This window comes from Capricornis sumatraensis, chromosome 20, assembly GCF_032405125.1.
Source record: "Capricornis sumatraensis isolate serow.1 chromosome 20, serow.2, whole genome shotgun sequence".
Lineage (NCBI taxonomy): Eukaryota > Metazoa > Chordata > Mammalia > Artiodactyla > Bovidae > Capricornis > Capricornis sumatraensis.
The window spans coordinates 15,068,790-15,093,006 of NC_091088.1; the positions used below are offsets into that span (position 1 = coordinate 15,068,790).

The 24,217-nt window shown below is 44.3% G+C and overlaps 1 protein-coding gene and 1 pseudogene across 1 annotated transcript in view; both read left to right on the forward strand.

Moving 5' to 3' along the window:
• The window catches only part of CDH13 (cadherin 13), a 1,023,138-nt gene that overhangs the window by 119,762 nt on the left and 879,159 nt on the right, over positions 1 to 24,217 (forward strand). The gene's annotated exons all lie outside the window — the stretch shown is intronic.
• LOC138096627 (homeobox protein OTX2 pseudogene) lies at positions 8,475 to 9,342 on the forward strand (annotated as a pseudogene).

Genomic DNA, 24,217 nt, shown 5'->3' on the forward strand with positions numbered 1-24,217 from the left:
TATTTCCGAGCGTGGACATGGGATCCCAGCAGCCCTGGTCGCCTTGCTAGTCCTGGAATACACCTCAGGGCCTTTGCGCATGCAAGTCTCCCTGCTTGGGCTGCACCCCACCTGATAGCCTCATGCCTTGTTACGACTTTTAACTAGTTTTTGCTTGAATGTCACTTTTTCACAGAAGTCATTTCTCCTGTTTCTAGTCACTCTTTCCCTCTGACCATGCTTTATCTATACAGTGTTTATCACGTCATGATGTAGTAAGTATTTAAAAGTTGTTTATTTTCCATTCCCTCTGCCAGAATGCATGCTGCATAAGCGCAGGCCGTTGGCCTGTGTCAGACCCCATTTTGTCCCCAGCTCTAGGAGAGCAATAGTGAGCACTCAGGAACCGTTTGTCAAATGAATTTTGAAAGTATGTGAAGATACACATGAAGGTCTGAGTGACTTTTCAACAATTTAAGTCAAAAGACAGTCTTTATGTTACAGTTTGCCCGTGTTTGGCATTTGATAAATATTTATTGAAAGAAATGAACATATGACTGGAATGAATATATAAATTTAATAGATATAGTTTTCAATAAATGTGCCCGTGTGTTTTAAAAGGAAAGGAAGAGTGGCAAGACCAAGACCATGGTTTTGGGAACCCAACAGTTGACAGAATGTTCAGTTTCTAGGTGCCCTAATTTACAGCCCTATGACAATGCAAAAGATGCTTCGTCTTTAAATGAGGGATAACTATTCAAGCAACAACAATAATATAAATAATATGTACTTTGCAACTTCTAGTGAGGATTAGGTGAGATAATGCTTGAAAAGCAATAATCTGGGTCTGGGATCTGGGTAATAGTAACATTTCCAGGTATTGCACATATGAAAACAAAAGAATCAGATGTTTGGAAAGAGAGAATGCAAACAGCCCTCCTCTGTCTCTGACCTGCTGGAGAAGGTTCTGCTTCTGTCTGTCTAGGTTTTTCCTCTTCCCTTACCCCATGACAAGACGGAGGAAACGTGGAAAGGAAGAACTCAAATCTACATCTAGAAATGGAACTTTAAAACGTGAGGGTGCTGGACAAGTAGACGTGAGAGTGCAGAGAGAATTTTGAAGTCCAATTTGCCTCCTTTGTGGGGCTAAATACTATAAAGTGCAATTTGCATCGATTTATTTCTCATTATATCCAAGGCCATAGCATGAGACCAGGAACATAGTAGATGCTCAATACATAGGTGTTGGATAATGAATGAGGATATGAATCATTATGGAACTAGTTTTGGTTGTGTATCCCTTTTATCTTCTGAGGCTGAATCGCACTCACAGTCACTTCACTCATTCTTAATTAATTCATTTATTTCTTCATGGAACCCCCTTATCTTTACATAGTTTATGGATGCCTCAGGCAGAATGAATATCATTTTTCCTTTCACTGTTTAAAGAGACTAATGTTTGGGCATTTTGAGTTATAGAATTTCATAATTCTTTTGGTTATACATCTCTTGAGTCCCCCATTACTGAGACTATATGCTCCTCTAGAACCATAAGAGTTTCTTTCCAAAGATATTGACATTATGCATCTTGTGAAAAGCTGCCCCCCCGCCATCTTCAGCTCAACTCAACAAGTTCATTCCCTACTCCTTCTATTTTAACTGTCAAAATCACAGACTACATTGTTTCTGACTGAAAACCCACTAACAGCTCCCTGCCAATCATCCCGTTGCTCCTTCTCAGTGCAGGCACTGCCTGGTACCGTTATCAATGGGGAATCTATATCGTGAATGGTATTTATTACCAGAAAATCATGTGGCATAAAGAGAATAATTGCCTTCGTAAGCATGTATTTTTTTATACTGTGAGCTTCCCAATGGGAGGTTATACTGGGGAAAGCATAATTGCTAATTCCAGTGTTACACATAACTCTGAGGAGTGTTTCATGGTCCGACTCTCTGTCATTTCTTCCTGTGGAGCAGGAAGGAAATAAGCTTCCATTGAGGAATCTACACAGGGCCAGACCCTGTGAGTTCCCAGACATGTGTTTTGCCTTATAATAACTTGAGAAGTACATGGAATCATCCTCATTATGAAAAAGAACCAATTTCACCAGGCTTAAATAACTTCTCATAAAATCACCGCCTTATAATTATGTGAAATCAGAATGTAAGATGAAATTTCCTAGGGAATACACAATGACTCTTTATCCGATACCAATGTTTCTTTTGCCAAATTTAAGAAATGAAGCGTCCCCAAGAGCCACCTACCCCCAAATATCTTCCTCATCACTCCACTTCACTATCTGAAAGTCCACCATTAAAATCATTCTTCTAAGGCTGGAGTCTTCTTAGGCTTCTGCTAAAATGGGGAATGTCTAGTACAACCTCTTTTTTCATGTTTGTGTGTGTGTATTTAATTTATTTATTTTTAATTGAAAGATAATTGCTTTACACTGTTGTGTTGGTTTCTGCCATACATCAGCATGAATCAGCCATAGGCATACATATGTCCCCTCCCCCTTGAACTTCTCTCCTACCTCCCACGCATCCCGCCTCTCCTGGTTGTCACAGAGCACCGGTTTCAGCTCCCTGAGTCACACGCACCCCACCCCCCGCCCCTCGCCCCCCGTCTGTCTGTTTCACATGGATAGCGCCCGTGTGTCCCGGCCGCTCTCCTCTCATCCCACCCTCGCCTCCCCCGCTGTGTCCACGAGTCTGTTCACTATGTCTGCGTCTCCACCGCTTCCTGCAGCCTCTTTTTAAGTCAAGGAAAATTTATAGAATTTAGGTCGAAATGCACTGAGAATAATTTACAAAACTCCTATATACAAAGCTGATATATTTAACACCAGGTTCAGATCATTTCTGAAGCATTGAAACTCCCTCTTTAGCTCTGGGGAGGTCTGAGGTCTGACAGACTAGGGAAACACTGCCTTTCCCAGGATAACTGCATGTTGTCCCAAAGATCCAAGGTGCTACATAGATCCTGCATTTGGTGGACTGGAGTTCACACTGGGTGCCGTTCATGTCCCCAGTATATGCATGCCTAAGCCTAGGTTCAGACCTCAGCTCCACAACCTTCTGCCTGACTAGCTTTCGTAGTTAATCTACAGACAAATCAGTTAATCTACAGAAGTTTAGTTTCCTCATGAAAAATCAGGGTTATTTCTCTCTCTCTCTTAGTGTTGTTACAGGATTAAACAGGATGGTTCTTAAAAGCACTTAGCCTAATGCTGGACACAGAAAGCGCAGTCAATATGTGGCAATAATAACGGTAGCCATGGTTGTTGCTGTCTTTACTATCTATTATTATTATCCAATACATATTATCCATTATTCAGTAAGTTCCAATAGGTCTGACTAAATGCCCCCTCCCCCCAAATGCTTTTCTTCAGCATTCCTCAGTGCCAAATATGAGATGTCCTTTGATGATAAAACAGAATATTTACCTTATCTTCAAGGCTCATTTGTACCCAACATACAATTTTTTTTTAAATTGCATTTTATTATAAAAATCTTCAAACCTAACAAAAAGTTGAATTTTGTAGTTGGCGCACGTGCATTCGCCATCTAGATTCTGCCTTTAACATTTTATCCCCTGCATTTCTGCTCTCTCTCTCCCTCCATGCATCTCTCTATCCATCCGTTAATCCACCCCATGGTTTTGATTTGATGAATTTCAAAGTGAATTGTAGACATTAATATACCTTCCTCCTAAATACTTTAGCATGCATATTATTAACTAGTATTTGTGTAAACTTTTTTCTCTTTTGATGTAAAATTTACCCACAGTGAAATGTATAAACCTTACATGTATATTCTCTGAGTTTAACATATGCACGCATCTTTGGAACCTAAACCCTTGTCAAGATGTAGAAGAGTCTCATTCTCCCAGACAGTTCCTTCAAAGCTCTACCTAGCCAATTCTGACAGTCCCCCGGCAACCCCAAAACAACCACTGCTCTGATTATTGGGTACCGTGGATTAGGTTTTTTCTGTTCTAGAACTTGGCATAAGTGGAGTCATGCAGCATGTACTCTTATGCAAAGCTTCCTTCACTCAACATGTTTTTAACATTAACCCACATTGCACCAATGCACCCTCTGAGAGTAGAAACAAAATTTTTTGAGTTGCTGCCAGCAAAAGTCTTTCTCATTTTATCTTGCTCCATGTTAGACTTAAATTCCTAAGCCATGCACACTTGTCTCATGGTCCCTGGCCCTCACTTTCTGAGCTCAGGGCCTTTGCTCCCAGTCTTCCTCCCTGTGAGGCCCTGGCCTCTGCCATCCCTTTCCAGCATTCTCTCCAGGGCTCATCTCCAGCCCCAGCACCTCCCTGACTCCTCTGAGGACTACCACGAGTTTCCCCCTGAGCTCTGGACAGAACTCCCAGCTCACTGATGGGCGTTGCTGCTGGTGATGCGGTCCTGCTTGTGGACTAGGAGGGAATAGGGGATGGGGAAAGGAGCTGAGTGTCCCAGGGAGGGGCACTCTTTACTTAGAAGAGCCAAATTAAGCAAGACTAGAGTGGTACCTGCAAGACCCCAAAGAGGAAAGGAGTGAGGAGGGAGAGAGAAGAAGGGCTGAGAGGATCAGCTCTGTCTGAGTGATGGATGTGAGTTGGGTTGAGGCTGATGGTTCAGAAGGGAGAGAGGGAAGCTGTAAGGACTAACTGCTCTCGTGTAAGTTGTCTAAGTACAAAATAACTGGATTGATTTTCCTCATGGCCGGTGGGAGTGCTTCTCCTTGCTACACAGTCATGCAACATACGTCTCATTTTCTCAAATAAACTGCAAGGAAGTCTCTTACTATTGACTGGGACAAAGTTTCATAAGGTGTTTATTTTGTTCCCTGTGGTGACCTGCACACAGGAGCCACAGTAGATACCCACTGATCGCAAACGACGCCTCTCCCCTGACTATTGGTTGTAGCAATTAGTTTTATTGATATTTGAGGGCCTGATTTTAATGTGTATTTGACTGAATTGACCATCTCAGCCACTAGGCTTTGCAGCAGCTATGTCCACCAACTCTACCAAGAAAATGGGAACTGGAGACTTTTCCCATTTTATTGCCATTTTACTACCATACCATGGTAACATCTCACCACGAATGTTCAGGATATAAGGTCAATTTTTGTCTTAAAAATATGGTTTAGTATCAATCTCTGTTCCTTTTGCTCTAAAATTAAAATATAACACTTTTTTGTACCCAAAGTTTTGTCCCTCAGACTTCAAGCCTAGTGCTTACATCTGTTTATAAGCCAGCAATAACTCCACTGGGCCTCCCTCGTGGCTCAGATGGTAAAGAATCTGCCTGCCAATGTAGGATATGTGGGTTTGATACATGGGTCGGGAAGATGCCCTGGAGAAGGAAATGGCAACCTCTCCAGTATTCTTGCTGTGGAATCCCATGGATGGAGGAAATTGGTGGGCTACAGTCCATGGGGTCACAAAAGAGTCGGACACGACTGAACCAATTAACCACCACCATCAGCAATATCTCCTCTGGAAGAGGGAAAGGGTCCAACAGCCCCTGGACATCAGTCTCTTACCTCTTCACGTTTCTTACTTGCCTAACCCGGCAGACTTCCACAATTAAGACAGATTTTTATTCAGTCTAACAAGAAGATCAGAAGCAATTGAGGGTCAGCAGACTCACTTTTATGCCTTTAATATTTTGTATTTTGCCAATATTTCAAGGTACTTTGAAGGTCCCCTGCTTTCTTATGAGGGCTGGGCACGAATGTTCAGGAGCGATCATTGTAATGACATCTCTCTGATTAAAAAGACAGCTAGTGAAATCGAGATAGAACATCAAATTCAGACACATCATTAGCAGGATTCTATTTTGGCTAGGTCTAATCTTCTGCGGGGTCACCATGTTGCCTTCAATGAGGCTGACTATTTTATATCATTTAGATTGAAACAGACCGATCATGTCACAGGCAAATGCCTTTATCATATTTAATTAACCCAACACCATGTAATAATCTCCCTGGTAATTATCCCTGGCCAGCACTTGAAAGCATGAAGGAACAAATAAATCCTCCCAGTTGCAGGTATATGTAAGCTGTTACTCGGTGTCATGGCAGACGAGTATTGACAAGTTACTGTGCAATACTAATTATACTAAGAAAATGTAAATGGCTTCATCAAAAAAAGAAAGAGCCAGATGGCAGGTTTTATATACTGTATCCTCATATGTTAGGAAATGGGGTATTAAAAAGGCATCCCGCCCTCTGCATCAGAGAAGAAGGAGGAATAAAGATACCTGTGTCTTTACGGATGCCAGACTGAACCTCCAACTGGGGAAACTCTTTGGAAGGAGGTAATAGTCAGAAGGACATTAGTGGCTGTTGGTATTTAGGTCTCATGATGCTACCCAGGACACAGGTGAAGGAATATTACTTAGGCTGATGCTGCCTTTTTCTTGTGATAGTAGCTGCTGGAGAGAGAGATGGGGGCAACTGACCTGTTCCATGGTGCCCTGGGCTTTTCCTTCATGCTGGCAAATGATAAATTATTCACAAAAAGACACGTACCCACCATGTGGTGAATCAGTGGGCCTCCATTGAGCTGGTTTTTCTAATGCATCAGCAAGAACAGACTTACCTGAGTGCATTGCAGTTAAAAAACAAAATTCAGTTGGAAACAATAGACTTAAATCTGCAACAGCACATGGAAGAAAGGAAATTTGATTTCAGAGGTGAGATTTGGCAAGCCTGCGAATGCACTCTGAAAACTGCACAAGGAATTGGATTTTTAATAAGTGTAGAGTAAGTTCTGAGTTCTCTTGTTCATGAATTGCATACCATCTCACCCAGCTGCTGCCTCCAGCTAATGTCACCAGAGCTGAAGTGACATTCAAAGTGTAACTGTGGCTTGGGAATCATTTGAGTCTGATTCTCTGGCTAGGTTGGGCTGCTACCTGCCATAACACATGGCCGTTATTAGCCTTATTAGAAAACAAATTTGGAAACCATTAACCGAGAAGGGTGTTTGAATAGTAATGTTCTCCCTTACTTTCCACTCCTTATTATTTCATCTGTGTGTGTGTCTGCGTGTATGTCGTGCTATTGTTACTCAACCAGTCAATCAAAATGCTGTTTATTATAAAAGTAATTCTCCTTAATTAGAGAAAATTTGAGACATAAAAAAGGAAGAGAAAGAAAAGCACTCAAGGGTTGCAGCTCAAACATGATCATTAGTAACAATTTACTGTAGTTATTCAGGGCCTTTTCCCTTTATGCATGCATTTTAAATTGGTTTAGTTTTTATATGGTTAGACGACTCATGAATCATATATTCAATATTCTGCTTAAAAATCATAAGTTTAGCCTATATAATTAAATTAGCTATAATTATGCTTTGAGCTGTATTACCATTCCATACATAGATATCGTTTTATAATTTTTACACAGTCAGTTCTCAATGGCTACATAATATTCCTCTATTTAGATATATCATATTTTGGTTAAGTATTTCCTTACTGTAGCATTCTTGAACTCAGTATTCTTTTTTTTTTTCCTTTGTAGATTAAAAAATTTAAGCTGTGACTTTGGTATAAAGTTTGTTTCCTTCATTTCATAAATCTTTTCAAATTGTTTCGCAGTTTTTTTATAAACATATTTTTCTTCAGTTCAGAAGTAAAGTTGTATTCTTTAATCAAACAACGGAGAGAGTGCATGCTTCCTTGACAGGCCGGAAGGTCGTCCGGGGGCTTTACGGAGTTATCAGACAGTGGGGAAGGGGCGGAGTTCTCACAGAGCTCAGCAGCTGTGGTGCTCAGCCTCCAGGTCTTAGATCCGGGCCCAGCGTCCCTGCACGTGGCTCGCTGCCGCCATCTTGAACTGCGTGTCCGGCGAAGCTTCTGCACTTGGTCCTCCGAACCGAGGTGTCAGCACCACTGTTTCGTACTTGAAACTCTGGTCAGATGCGCTGGGTGTAAGATCTCTGCAAGTGGCCCCTATGAGCAAGTGAAACTAGAGAGGACATAATGAAGCTTTGGTTCTTGATGTCTCATCACAGAAAAACATTCAGTGACCGACCAGGTAATAAGCAAGAAGTGGATCTATTTAGAGAGAAACGCGCTCCACAGACAGTGTGGGCCATCCCAGAAGGCCAGTGCTGCCTTGAGAGAAACACACTCCAGAGAGTGTGGGCTGTTGCAGTTGAGAGTGTCCTATGAACATAATTTTCAATGGTCATATATTTTTTTAAAGGCAGAAAGTAGCTTTTTCCATCAGGCGGAAAAGTAATCAGCCCTGACGGAGAAGCAGAGCTGAGCACGGCGGCCTGTAATTAAGGGACGCATGCCCTTCAGATTATCTCGTTAGTTTATCAAGAAAACATTTATTATAATTAATTCTCAGACAAGTTCTACCACTCCAAACCCACCCAACAGGGGCTCTGAATCTGTCCAATCCGGGCAAAGCAAGACCTTTCGCTGGGTCCCCTGGATTTGGGCTGACTTTGCGCCTCCAAACAACCTTAGCATGATGTCTTATCTTAAGCAACTGCCTTATGCAGTCAGTGGGCTGAGTCTGACCGCTTCCGGCATGGACTTGCTGCACCCCTCGGTGGGCTACCCGGCCACCCCTTGGAAACAGTGGCAGGAGAGGACGACGCTCACCTGAGTGCAGCTGTATGTGCTGGAAGCACTGTTTGCTAAGACCCGATACTCAGACATCTTCACGTGGGAGGAGGTGGCACTGAAAACCAATTTGCCTGAGTCCAGGGTACAGGCATGGTTTAAGAGTCAAACAGCGAAGTGCCGCCAACAGGGGCAGCAAAAGCAGAATGGAGGTCAAAACAAAGTGAGACCTGCCAAAAAGAAGACGTCTTCTGCCTGGGAAGTGAGTTCAGAGGGTGGAACAAGTGGCCATATCACTCCCCCCTTCTAGCACCTCAGTCCCAGTCATTTCCAGCAGCAGTGATCCTGTGTCTGTCTGGAGCCCAGCCATCCCCCCATTGTCAGATCCCCTGTCCACCTCCTCTCCCTGCATGCAGATGTCCTACCCCATGACCTGTACTGAGGCTTCAGGTTATAATCAGGATATGCTGGCTCAGTTTCCTACTTTGGGGGGCGTGGACTGTGGATCTTATTTGACCCCTATGCATCACCAGCTTCCTGGACCAGGGACCGCACTCAGTCCCATGGGTACCAATGCAGTCACCATCCATCTCAGTCAGTCCCCAGCCTTTCTTTTCACCCAGGGATGTGGAGCTTCAAGCTTGGGTTTTAACTCAACCACTGATTGCTTGGATTATAAGGACCAAATTGCCTCCTAGAAGCTTAACTTCAATGCTGACTGCTTGGATTATAAAGATCAAACATCTTCGTGGAAATTCCAGGTTTTGTGAAGACCTGTGATCTTCACAAAAATCATCTTTTTGTGGGTGATTTTTAAATATACTGCACTGAACATTCCAGTTTTAGCCAGGCATTGGTTAAAAGAGGTGGATGGTATGATGCTTAGACTCATCTTTGGATCAATGTCCTTGAAGGCATAGAAGGAAAATGAAAGGCCTTAGTGAGGGCCTACCAACCAGCTACCTGAAATAGACAAATCAGCCTACTTAATGCTTAAGATTCTGTCATAGTTTTAGATCATTGGTTTTCCTGATTCACAGGGTGATTGAAAGCAATCTAGCCATGTGCAACCAAATACCACCAAAAATAAACAAGCAGAGCTCAGCTGTGAGGGGAAGGAGGGAAGGACATAGCCTTCTTAAGCAGAGGTGTTCCAATGTTTTAGCTAATCCATGTTGAATCTTAGGAATGGACAGTGTCTCAAGCTCATTCACATTTCATGACCAACTGGCAGTTGGCACTGAAAAGCTTTTCAGGGCTGTGTGAATTGTGTGACTGATTGTCCTAGCTGCATTACTTTATTTAAAAAATAATGTTTATAAAGGGTCAGTATGTAGTTTAAGAGACAGTCAGTGTGTGTCTCGTAGAAATGTTACATCTGTGGATTTTAGTCTGTGCTAGACTTCAAAACTGTGATCTCCTGTTATTGTATGCAGCCTTGAACTCCACCTCTGCAGAGTTTCTTCTGTGATTAAATAGGTTATAATGATAAGTAAATTCAGAGCAACTGAGTACTTATCTAAAAAGATTACCTTTGGCTGGAGGTGAGCTGCACTGAAACTTTACAAGAAAATGTCTCTGGACAAGGAGAGTAAGAGAAGAGAAATGAAAGGACAGTAATTCATCATGTAATTTACTGTTGGTAAGCCTAGCAGTAAAGAGACCCTGGTCAATTGCTCTGACCCTGATGAATTTATAAACTGAGATCATCGTTGTTTATGCTTGCAGATGTTAACTGGAAAAGTTGTATATGCATAAACCTTTCTTCCTGGTTTGGCAGATACGTATAATTATATTAAAATGGTTCTAGCACACACACACGCACACACACAAAAGCCTCATAACTACTCCTTTGTGTTTAACTCCTTTAGCTACTCCTCTGTGTTCAACACTGAGATGAAGGTGCGCTCTAATTTTTTAGAATATTAAATGATAGTTTCATTAGTTAATCAAAATGCATTATGTACCAATTATATACAAAGCACTAGGCTAAACTGGTTATATTTGTGCTTAAAGCTTTTTCAAGTTTAGGAAGCTTTACTTAGGATCTCTAAAATAGGTGCCATTGAATTGAGTGGGATGTGTGCTTTTAAGGTTGTGGGTAGATGTTGCCTGATGGCTCTGGTGAAGCTCTGTTATTAATCTGTTTTACCACCAGCACTTCATGGGTGCTTGTTTCACCACTTCTAGGTGATAAATGTTATTTTCCCCCATGAGAAGAAGGTAGAGACCGTGGCACAAGAATCTTTACTGGATAATGAACAAAATGCTGGTCCCATCCTTTTGAGGGATCCTCGTTACTTGTTACCCTCCATGGAGCCCTGTCTGACTGCCCTGGTTTTGGAGGAAGGATGGAACTCAGAAACAAGCCATGCTTGGATTCTAAGGTCACAGAGCTGGTCAACTGGGACCAGAGCTTTTCCAGAAGACTCATTCCCTCTGCAGAGGGAAAGATAAGGGGAGGTCCATTTCAAGAAAGGACAGCCAAAGAGCTTAAACTCTGATTCCAAAGGGTGGTGAAAGCTCAGCAGGACATCACACAGTCCTCCTAGCTGGGAGGACTCAGTCATCCACGATTCCAAGTGAAGCTCTGACCTGGAGGGCAGGACAGACGCTGTCTTTAATAACAATAGGAACAACAGCAGCATTTATGGAAGACAGATCATGAGCCAGACTCTATGCTAATCCTCCTAGATGACTTAGCTTTTTTCATTCTCCCAATAACCCTAGCAGTAGGGACTTTGTTGTTGTTCAGTCGTGTCCGACTCTTTGTGACCCCGTGGACTGCAGTGCGCCAGGCTCCTCTTGCCTCCACTGTTTCCCAGAGTTTGCCCAGATTCCTGTCCATTGAGCCGGTGATGCTATCCAACCATCTCATCCTCTGCCTCCCCCTTCTCCTTTTGCCTTCAGTCTTTCCCAGCATCAGGGGCTTTCCCAGTGGACTGGCTCTTCACATCAAGTGGCCATAGTGTTAGAACTTCATCTTTGGCATCAGTCCTTCCGATGAATATTCGGGGTTAATTTCCTTTAGACTTGACTGGTTTGATCTCCTTGTAGTCCCTGGGACTCTCAAGAGTCTTCTGCAGCACCATTATCTAATAAGGCAGGGACTTATTAGGCCCCTTTTATAGATGAAGAAATAGAAACTCATAGAGCTTAAGTAACTTTTTAGTCATACAGTTTGTAACAGAATCAGGACCTGAACTCAGAGCTTTAGAAGGCATGTTCTTGAAACTGTCAGTTTAGTTCCTCTGAAGCAGACTGCGGATGAGAAGTTGTGTGAAAGTGACCTGTTAGAAAGATTCCCAGGCAACACTGTTAGGGAGGTGGGGAAGTAAATCGGGGAAAGGGGAGGGTGAGCAAGGGTGTGGTGTCAGGCCAAGTCCTAGAGAGGTAAATTTGGCCTAATCGCCCAGGGAAACTGGAGAGTTGTGGGTGGCGCTTCCATGTTGGCCCATTAGGGGGAAGGGGTCTCGAGTATTTATACCTCTGAACCAACCAGGCCAACCAGTTCTGGGGGCTTCTAGGATGAGAGACAAGCAGGAACATAAATGCCCAGACACTTCCTGTCCTCCCTGATTACAGGCAAAACAGATCCAGGCCGCCAGGATGCAGCGTTTGTAAAAGAGAAACACAGAGGCCCATGGTGTGCAGGCACTGGCTTGAAACTAACTGTTCATGAGTGTTGGATGTTAAATTGTTAGGAATTTTGCAAGCTAGTTAACCTCACATTGATAGCTTGAAATCAGCCACGGTGGGAGTACTTACACCATGGAAATTGGCTTACATTACAAATTAGGGCTCTCCCATCCCCAGAGGTGGTTGTTAAATATTTACTGGCATACCGCCGCAGGTGCTGGCTATTAGGAGTGAATGCACGCTGGGACTGGTGTGCAGTAAAGTGGCAAAGAGGTCCGGGGGGATGTGGATGGAGCACTGATAGTATCTGCCGCCTTGCTAATCTATAGCAAGTGCTAAATGCATCAAAAGCCAGCTCCTCCCCAACCCTCCTGCAGTCGCACGCACGCACGCACGCGTGCGAGCGGCAAGGCAGGGGGCCCTGAGAGGAAGGGAACTGGTGAGAAGGAGGGTGACCAACTGGATTTCAGGGCAGAGTCACATCTCTGAAACTGGATAGGGCCGGGGTAGGAGGAATGACAAGCAGACAAACCTAGGAAGAAGCTAGATAACAGCTAACGGAACGAGTGAGCATTTCATGGTGCCAGACACTGAGTTAAATGCTTCAGTGTGGTGACTCTTCATGGGAGCCCTAGGAGGGAGAAGTTACCATCTTCTTCACCATCTCATTCAACCCGTGAGCCAGTGAGATGGGGGTATAAGGTGGTGAGAGGGTCATCAGGACGCCCCAGTGTTAATACCCTGATCTTACACAGTCTGCTTGTCAGAAAAGGAAATACAGAAGGAGATATACCAAAGCCAGAAGCGGTGGGTGGGTCTTGGTGTAGAAAGGATGGTACCCATCTCCCCTCAAGTGATGGAGCTCCAGATATACTGTCTCCCTCTCTCTGAATCAGCTCAAGGCTGGGGCCCATCACGCAGGATGCAGAGGCTGAGAAAGGCGGGAAAAACCTGGGGTGTGGGCTGAGCCAGCAGACACATTTTCAGTCAGGCTTGTCTGAATTCTCTTGTGGCAGCAAAGATCAATGTCCCTCTTATTCTCTGTGGTTTTCTCTGCCACTCTGTGAAAGCCCCTCGTCTCCTTCCTCTGGTTTGCCCATCCCTGGACGGATGCGGTGGTCAGCAGCAAGGAAGCGCGGCAGGCTCTTGGAAGTTGCCGCTTTAGCTTCCCCACTGCCCAGCTCTGCGCCTCGTGCTTTGGTGCCCCAGGGATCCTTTGACATGCTTTGACTCGAGCGGTTTTGTAGCGGGAAGCAGTGGAGGTACTTGTCTCTGGGACATAGTGGAGGCATCTGAAAATTTCCTTTGAATAGTAGCTCATTACGGTTTTCTGTTTGGGGTTTTTTATCTTGGGCCTTATTCCATAACAGTCTAGAGCTGCCGTTCAGGTGCCGTTGTTCTCCAGTACGTCTGCACTTTCTTCTCACTTACAAACATAAAGCAACTTCACTGAAGCAAACTGAACATAGAACCTTTCTTATTTTGCTGGTTACATTTTTTTCATTTCCTTAATTCATCCAAGAATATTGTTTTCCTTTACATCTGATTATTTGATGGAGCTTACTTTAAAAAGAAAAATCCGTCTACCACTAGGTCAAGAATGTAGGTCTGGGGCCATACTGCCTGGGTTTGAGGCCCAGATCTCCCATTTACCGTGTACAACTTGAGATCTGTTCCTCACTTTCTGTATGTGTTGGCTTGTCCATCTGTAAATTGCAGCTACTTAACAGTACTTTTCTCACAGGTTATTGGGAGAGAGAAGCGGGTGCATATGCACAGAGCCCTTAGAAATACGTCTGGCCCAGAGTAAGTCCTGTGTATTGTCAGCTACCACTATGCATTCTTCAAGTTTTAATCTTGACCTGCAGGAAAGAATTCTTGTATTCAAGAAGCATAAATGCTTAGCATATGCTTGGTTTTGTGCCATGCTTTTCCTTATCTACAACTTAATTCTCACCACCGTGCTGTGTTAGTCATTATTGTTCTCGTTTTCTGGGGTCTGAACCCTGGAGGCGCCACGTGCCACGTGTGTTGTCCAGGATTGGTGAGGCTGTGCTCTAACCACAGACCAGTACAGGTCTCAGAATTTGTTCACAACACAGGTTTAGTTCTCTCTCTTGAGAAACCAAGTCAGGGAGCACTCCCCTGTGAGGGGGCTGCATGAGCGAGGCTGCCCTCTCTAATTGCCCCTCCAGGACGAACTGTGCCCCTACAATTGCTGCTGCTGGGCAAAGAGCATTGGGAAAGTCTCCTCGAAGATGCTGTGACCTGGAAAGGAAAGAGGCCACTTCTGCCAACAGCCCACGTGCAAGAGCGCCTCAAGGTCTCTGCCCAGGGGTCTTGGGAATCGTAACCCTCCCACGTGCCTGGAAGGAGAACAGGGCAGGGTGCGGTGGGCGAGGGAAGTCCTCACCACCCACATGTGATTTTGAGCACATTGCTTAACTGTTAAGCCTCAGTTTCCTTTCTCGTGAAATGGGAGTGGAAATTGGACCTACTACTACTATGTACAGTTGTGATACCAAGTGAATGAGATATGAGAACGTAAAGCTTTTAGAACAGTACCTGGCACACAGGAAACAGCCATTTTGTGGTCACTAGTATCATTCTCTGCAGGAGAATAAACAGTGCTTCATAAATCAGGGGTTTCCGTAGCTACCACTTTGGATTCAATCATGAGTGAACTTGAGTTGCAGCTCTGTCACTTACCATCTGTATGAGCCTGGGAAGTAGTTTGCCTTCTCTTACCTTCACTCTCCTCATCTACAAACTGGAGTGGACTCATACCCTTCTCACAGGCTGTGTCAAGGGTAAGATCACTAACATGTATTGATTCTTCGGTAAGATGAGCCAAGTGTTTAAAATCTGGTGCATCAGCTGAAGAAACTGAGCCACAGAGAGGTTAAGTAAGATGCTTGGCGTTCTCTAGTACATTGGTGAACACTGGAGCTAGGATTAAAAACCAGGTGGTTTGGCTTCTCAGCCAATGACCTTAACTCATACACCTCACAGCCTCCCGGAGGCCCGCTAAGAAAGCTCCCAGCACAGGCCAGATGCACTGTGACCCTCTCAGCATCAGTGCATTCCTTCTTTGCTTGAATGCATGCTGAGGGAAATATCCTTTAGCTTGTTCCTGGACTAGATTCCATTTGAGACATATACTGTTGGCTGTTTTCTGTGAATGGATGGAGGTGTGAAGAGAGGAATAGGAAAGGGTAGTATTTATGCCATGTGCCTTTGCAAGAGTATCAAAACCTGTGTACAGAAAAGCCTAGCATGGAGCTGGTGCTCACTGAACGGGAGCCCTTGATTATTTTTAATAAGCGGTCATGCCTATGGGGAGTCTCAGGAAAATGGGACGCACAAAAGGACCAGATGGACATAGTGGCAAATTTACTAATACACAAACAGCCCACAGACAGGGACCTTCTTTTCACATAAGAATCTATTTGGTTTTGGAAGCGCCAGTTTTAACTGAATGAGGAGGTTAAATCCATACTCTGTGTTCTAGTTTCATTGTGCCTTGATGGGATGACTATGAAGTTGGTTTTCTTACCAGAGTAAACACCCGGTAATTAAAGGTATAATGAGACATGGGGGAACTGTCTTGGGAAAGAACTGCTGAGGAAGCTTCATTCTGCCCTTTCTCTGCCAGGGAAGAGGTAGGGGTTCCACTCCCTGCTGTAGTGCAGATAGAGGACTAAGTGTCCTAGCACTTTGCATGGAACTAAAGCCCTGGAAATTCTGGTTGAACCCTGAGACTCAGTTACCGAGCTCCAAGTCAGTTTCTGCTATGTGCCAGATACTGTGCTTTTCACAGACATCCCGTTTACCTTTCTCAGAAAGCGGATGAAACCAAGGTTCTTACACCTACTGTACAGATGAGGAAGTTGAAGATCAGCCTAGTGAGACCTGAGGTCAGTCCAAATGTGGCAGAACTGACAAAAAGACGTAACAGTATGGAGATGTGGTATCCAGATGGTTCCCAGGCTTTTATGTTCCATAACTCCACTGTATGTTCTTTGAGAACAGTGTCCCCTAGAGTTGGGCAATTTGAGGAGCCCTGTGTGGGATGATGCAACAGGCCTGGTAGATGCAACAGGCCTTGTCTTTCCTGACAGTTTTGTACTCCAGTCCATAATATATCTATGTGGCTTGTCTAATGGTACGTAACAAATTACTCTAAGACTTAGTGGCTTAAAATTGCAAAATTTATTATCTCAAAGCTTCTGTATGCCAGAAACCAGATGAGGAAACTGAGGTACAGAGAAGTTGCCCAACATCACATAGCTGGTTGGTGCTTACGTTGGTGTTTTGGCTACATAAAGGCTGCAGTCATCTCCAGGTTCTACTGGGCATGGGTTCCCTTGCAAGCTTATTTATGAGGTTAGTGGCAGGATCCTGTCCTTGAGGCCACCAGGACCTTACCTCCTTCTTGGCTCTTGGCTGGGTGAAGTCTTCGGTTCCTTGCCATATGGACTTCTCTGTAGATCAGTTCGCAACATGGCAGCATGCTTTTCCAGAGTGAACAAGTGAGAAGAAACAAAGATCCAAAAGGCCAACAAGGCAGAAATCATAGTCTTCAGCAACGTAATCACGGAGGAGGTATCCCACCCCTATTGCCATATTCTATTAATTAGAAGCAAGTCACTAAGTCCATTCCATGCTTAACAGGAGGGGTTACCCAAGAGCATGCATGCAGGATGGCAGGGATCTCTGAAAGTTGGGTATTGCCTACCACACCATCTGTGATTCAGTTCAGTTCAGTTCAGTCGCTCAGCCGTGTCCGACTCTTTGCGACCCCATGAATCGCAGCACGCCAGGCCTCCCTGTCCATCACCAACTCCTGGAGTTCACTCAGACTCACATCCATCGAGTCAGTGATGCCATCCAGCCATCTCATCCTCTGTCATCCCCTTCTTCTCCTGCCCCCAATCCCTCCCAGCATGAGGGTCTTTTCCAATGAGTCAACTCTTCGCATGAGACGGCCAAAGTACTGGAGTTTCAGCTTTAGCATCATTCCATCTGTGATTACTTGAATGCAAAATAATGCTTCAAATTACTTATACTGAGTAAAATTGTCTTTCCAGATATACTTGCTCGTCTGGAGAAGTCATGCACACCCTTGTACCTGCCTACATACTCTTCATAGCATAAAGCATCCCATTCTGCAAAGCCCAGGATAGCCGTCAAGCTTTACCCGTCTAGACATATTAAGTCTCTTTTGATAACTTTCTATCCAGCTGCTTTGATCCATGATGCTAAAGCCAGGAGAGCTGCTAAGTTCTGAGTGATGGAGCATTGCCGTGTAGCTGCCATGTCCTTTCTACATAGTACGTGCTGGCCTTTAAAGCAGTCTCCCTGGAGTGGAAGACTTTCTGCTTTCTCATGATGCAGACTTTGCCTCAGACCCCATTGCAGCTCCTCTTTGGGAATGGCCTTTGGAGTCCCACCAAGACAAAACAAAAATCTGCCCCCTTTCTTTAAGATGTGATCACCAGGAAGTATTTATTACCTATGGTTGTCTGGGAGGCATCCCCTTGCTTATTTATTATTCCATTTTCTTCCTAGAACTAATAGTTTTGATCTCAGCCCTAACCAGAGCCCTAGTATAACAGCTTTATGCTTTGGGCACATAGGCAATAGGAACTGGTATTTAATCATTTCCAAATTTAAGACATGGCAAAGACTACCACCTCCCTTCCTATCTTTCAATAGGGGACTTAAAATGTTAGATTGACTGTCTCGGGGACTGACATCCTAGATTGTGAATCCTGGGATAGTTTTAAATAAAAGTGTATGTATGAGAAAAGAGAATGATCAGGAATCTACCCTGAGGATTGCTGGGTATGTTCATAAATCTCAGATGGAAATATTGAGATCCCAGAGAGTGAGGAAAGGTGCTGGGCTTTGTAGCAGAAATGAAAGAAAGCCTTGAAGTATAAAGATTGGGGAGGGAGGAGGATAAAGCTTGAGTAATCAGCCTATTAGAAGTTACTTTTTTAATGGAATAAATATGTAAAGATGCCATGTGCTAAGTTGCATTCTAAGCACTTGAAACATTTACCCCTAGGAGGAAAGTGTAAGTTGCCCCATTTTACAGATGAAGAAACTGAGGGACAGAGAAATTGAGCACTTGCCCAATGTCACACAGCTGGTAGGAAGCAGTCCATCTTAAGAACCTATGTCTCTACCATTGCACTTTGCTGCCTCCCAGAACCATCCACCCAGAACAGAGCAGAGGCTGCTCTAGGAATTCTCAGGCTGCTCGCACAGCAGGGCTTATTCTCCAGGGTTCTGGAGAAATGATTGCTTACCTGAGGCAAAAGGAATTTAAAGTAGGTTGTGCAGAAGAGAGGGCTTGGGAGTGGATGTAGAAGGGTGGTCAGTGGTTCCAAAGAGCAGGGCTGTAGGAGGCAGGAAGGAAGCCAGAAAAACTGGGAAATGAAGATTTAAACTCACCTAAGAATTTCCCCATAACCAATCAGCTCTACTTTGGGAATTTCCCCGGGTACCACCCTCTCCCACTGGAACCAGATAGCTGGATTTGTTCAGACTGGGGAAAGTGAGCCGGGGTGCCTGTGTGAGTGTGTGCTTACTCTCACGTTTTTTGTGTGTAGCAGATGGTGGCAGGAGGATACTGGGGGGAGGTTAAGTGCAGACAAGAGAAAGGAGGAGGGTCATGTCTGGTCTCACACACACGTACCTTTGACAGCGAATCGATTTGTCCCCCAAAGAGCCAGGTACATCTGTACATGTGTATTATGTCAGCGGCACCTTTCCCAGACAGGTGCACTTCCGGGGACACAGTCTTGTGCCAAGAGCAGATTCCTTTTGCCCAGGATTTCAGGTGCATAGGTGATTGACATAAAGTGAAAACTTGGTTTAAATCAAACGAGTTTTGCAACACATCTAATGACACAATCTCTTGTTCCCTTTTCATTTGTAGCACGTGGGGGAGGGGAGGCTAGTACTATACATTTAAGAGGAAGACCACAGGCGTATTTACAGACCCAAGTGGTTGCAACAGAATTGGTAGAAAGTGCTGTCTTCACTTCCCCTGCAAAAATTCAAGGAAGGACCTGGGGATTCAAGGAGGTGGAGGAGCCCTCTCTCATTGCCAGTCCTTCATGTGCTGTCTGATAGGGGTGTAGCCAGCAGGCTAGAAACAACTGCAGGGGAGCAAGGGATATAAATATTCAGTCGTGACAGTCCCCAAAGGATAAATGACAGCAGCCTGTGCAACGTGCCTTCTGCTCATTTTAAACTGACTCTTCTCTTCCACACCCGAGCTGACATATTAGTAAATTGATTCCAGGTGATGCTGACATTTTGTAATTATCACTATCTATAATTTTCATCTTATTCCATTGACTATTTTGATCATTTAAAATACAGTAGCATACCTAATAGTGGTCATTAGTTTAGCTCAAGGGAAAATTCATGGTTTAATAAACTCACTCTAGAAATAACTTACTAAAATTACAATTGGCATGATTACCTTCCTATTTTTTTCATAAAAAAATAAAGCAGAATACTTTTATCCAAGCTGACAGCTTTTCTCTTTCAAACTGGCTCATTGTTCTATTGTTTTCTTAGAGGAAGGAAAGACATCTATAACACAGTAGTAGTAATAAAAAACGTAATAACCGAACACACAAAAACAAGGGTGATGTTTCATCCTGCGTTTGGCAGGAGCTGAACACTATGCATTCTCTTATTTTCTGACTCACTGTGGACTGGAGCGAGGAGAGCCCTGTGGCTTTGAAACAAGGCCATGTTTGGGGGAGTCGGGAGTCAGAACTCTGTCCTGCTTGTCTGAAGGGGCCACTTTGTGAGGATAGACTGGGCAGGCGGTGGTCTGGGCTTGACTCCCTTTCTTCCCTCAGTGTTGGTTTTTGTTTTAAAGGCATCTTCTGCAGCCCGCCTCTAAGTTCTTTTCAGGTATCATTTCTGAACGATAAAAGGGCCAGTTTTAACATGTAGGCAATTATTTTTTAAAAGGTGATGGGTCAGTTTTGACTACGGCCAGGCAGTGCTGTTAAGGGCTACCACAGGGAAGCTTTTTACCAGTTCGCCAATAGGTGGAAAATTGGAGTATTCCCCATATTTCTTCAACTCTGGGGAACACAGTCCCCAAAGGGCCTGCCTATTGTTACACTTGCTGGCAGTTTGGGGTTTGTGAGTTTATTTAAGGGATTAATGGTTGGAGATTATTTTAGTGGAAGTAAGCAATGTTGTTGGTATACATATTGGCGCCCTGATGGTTGAGGTCATTCTTCATTTATTCATCTAGCTACCCACTCACCCTCACTCATCAAGCATCTGGTCATCCTGTATTCATCCACCTATCCATCCACCCATCGATTAATCTGTCATCTATCCATCCATTTATCCATCCATCCCATCCACCCACCAACCCATTTACCCACCTGTTTAACTATAAATCCATTTATCCATTCATCCTTTCACGCATCTACCCACTCAACTACCCTCTCATCCATAAAGATAATCTTATCCATCCATCCAACCACCCATCCTTAAAAAATAATTTAGCAAACATTTATCAAACCTCTAGGCTTTGGTAATAGAAACACTTAAGTCACAGTTCTGTCCTTAAGGAGCTTATCATATCAACAAAAAATTACATAGTAGAATGCTGAGCTCTACTATAGGGAACTATGCCATGTGGCTGTGGGAATTCTCCAAGAAGGACCGGCTTGCTTTGAATGATCCAAAAATGATGTCCATTTGCAAACCATAATGTTACGCATGGTAAATATGGGAGTTAATACTGGGTGGGAAAAATGACAACAGGAAATTGAGCAGTGGATGACTGTCCAGGCCCTAAGTTCTCTCTGCATATCAGTTTGCTGTTCAGTGGAACCACTCATATTCAGATAAGGACCCTGCCAGGAAGCAGAAAGTATTGGGGTATTATTAAGGCATCAGGCAGGTGAAGGAAACTGAAGAAAGGCCCTCAAAAAGCCAAACAAAAGAACTAGGATTCAGGATGGGCATCTGGTTCTGAATGAAGGGAAGGAGAAAAGAAGAAACTAATGGAGGAATGAAGAGATAAATGAACTATATTTGTGGATAAATACATCTTTGGTTACAGACCAAATTGCAAACTCATATTCAGTCAACATAGACACTGAATATAACTTTGCCTGATGACATCTTTGACCAAAACCAAGCCAATAACAACAACATCAGCTCCATCACAAAGCACAGGCAGCAGCCGGCCTTCTCTCTGCCTTGCTCCTGCTGTTGGTGAGCCTGCAGGAATCCTCACAGGCACGAACTGCCTTTCAGATCCAACTGCCTGGCACTCAGTTCTGCAAAGAGGCCTGGGTGAAGCCTTTATGACTTTCCCAGAGGCCTCTGGTCTCTGTTGAAACACAGCAGCTGTTACCAGGGGCAACTCCACTTCCCAAACAAGAACATGGGCTTTGTGGAGCTTTCCCAGGTGCTGTGGGCCCAGCATTGCCAAAAATGCCCGAGACTCTCACAGTCTCCTCCCAGCCATGGAGCTTAGATAGACTGGAAGCAAATTCTTGTTGACAACAGGTGTGGCTCAATGTGAGAAAATGTTCCATTCCGTTATTGCAGGGCTGGCACCAAGGGGCATTTCCTGGGGAAGAAACAGGCTTCCAGGAGCATGCGCGATCCATACCCAGAGCAGAAAAGAGCTCACTTCCTCCCTTTCAGGGCCGAAGGCCTCACCACTGGATAAGCAGGTGCTCCTCATACATACAGAGGTTTCCATAGCCAAAGGAAGGCTGGGCGGAGAGGTGCGGGCTTCCCGGCCAGGAAACTCCAACCAGCTGACTGACTAGGCTCTTTGTGCTGGTGGGAAACTGGCTGCATTGTCATTAACTCAGCTAGATTAACTTGCTCGGCAGAATCTGACAAAGCCTGAGACAGAGATTGGGCTCTGAGGGCACAGAGAGGCAACCTCTAGGAGGTGGGGGTCCAGCCCTGAGACTACTCGACAGAAACCCCAAGGACATTAGAGAACTTTTATTCATTTGAAAAATCTGGCTAGTGATTCCTTCTATCCCTGACCTGTCTTAGGGGCAAAAATAAATTCTGCACTGAGCTAAATAGAATTGGTTGCTATGTGATATTCTAATTTCAGCGAGAAAACTGTTCAATTTTCTACTTCTTTGAGATGGCCTCCTCTTCTGATTGTAAGGGGTCATCCATACCAGGGTTTTATATGCAATTACTAGGGCGACAAGTAAGGATAGAAACATAAGAGGCACTGGCAGCTCTCTTATAAGAAACACTAGTAATCAGAGTATTCTTAGTTATTAAGGATTAAGTCCATGGAGGGAAAGAGTTAAATGGATATAGAAAATTTTTGTTAAATACTTATTTTTTTTCATAATATTATACTTTGTCAGAAACTCAATTTGCTTTTTCCTTCTCTCTCCTCGGGCTCCACATATACGTTAACATGGAGCTGTGAGTGTGTATGTGAGGAAGGTAACCATTTTTCACTCATCTCCAAGACCTAGAATCCTGTGTATTGGTATCCTAATGTATTAGGGTGGGCAAAGATGGTGCAGGATCAGATTGACCTTGAAAGTTCAGTGGTTTAACAGCACAGACTTCATTTCCTACTCACGCAGCAGTTCTGGGCCAGCAGTTGAGGTCTGAGAGTCTCTTCCATGAGGTCATTCAGGAACCCAGGCCAATAGGCAGCTCAGCCATTTCCCATATATCAACATCCCAGTCCACCAGAGTGAGGGACTGTCACAGCTGCTCATAGGGAGGTTTTTATGACCTGCAGCTCAAAATGGCACGCTGCCGCCCCTCGTGGTCACATGACCACCTACCTGCAAGGGAGGTTGGGAAATGTAGTCCAGCTGAAAGGAAAGGAGCACTGATTAGGGTGGATAGCTAGCGGTCTCCTCCACACACAGCTTTCATCATTGCTGTTTGATCCCCTCACTTACTGCAGGCTTGCTGTGAACACTGCATTGTGATAGGAGCTGAGGATATAGGGAAGGACGAAAAAAGTGCTAATGACTAACTGTAAACGTCAAAAATGACAATTTTGATAAGGGCTACATGGGAAAGCTACAGGGAAGCATGACAGCTGGTAACTATCTCTAGGGTGAAGGGGAAAGAGGAAGATTTCTGAGAAGAAGTGACCTTTGCGCTGCAGACAGGAAGACAGAAAGACAGCCAGGCTAGAGCATGTGGAAGAGCGTTTTCAGAAGAGGAACAGCAAGTGAAGAGCCCTGAGGCAGAAAAGAAGTTAGAACATTTTAGACCCCTCCAAGACGGCAGTGGGGGCTTACGCACATTGAATAAGCCATGGATAAGTTTGAGTGAAGCAGGAGATATGGGTGGGGGTGAGGCTGTAGAGGCCTTCATGGGCTGAGCCAGAGAATAAGGGCTTCTTTTTCAGAGCAACGGGGAGCTCCTTGTTGGTTTAAGAAAACCTTCGGTATGATTAATTATGGTTTTTAAAAATGTGTTCTGTTTAATGGAGCCAGAACAAGGAGGCTATTGTAGTCTTTCAGGAGAGCGACGGGGTACTTGGTTTAAGGGGCTGATAGGGGAGACAAAGAGAAGTGGGATGGGTTAGAGAAGTATGTAGGAAGGAGAAGAGATGGGACTCATGTCTATAACAAGTCAGGAGGCAGCCCTGCGGTCCCAGGTAGGCAGGCTCGGGTTGGCACTTGGGTCATTTGATAGTGAGACAGCTTAGACATAACCAGTCTATCCTTTCTCTCTGTAGTTTTACCAGTTTCTTGACTTCAGGCCTATTTAATAAAAGTCAGCTCTTTAAAATGGATATTTGGTGGAGCTCAAATTCCCCCTCACTCTGCACTTCTGTGGACTTTGATTAGTATTCATGGTAGAGTGGTACACCTGATGTCCTCAGCAGGCAGTTCCAACACCAGTGGAGAGAGGTACAAGATAAATCACTCCAAGTAAATGACTAATTAATCATGCTCTTGATTTTAATAACATATACTGTCTGGCTCA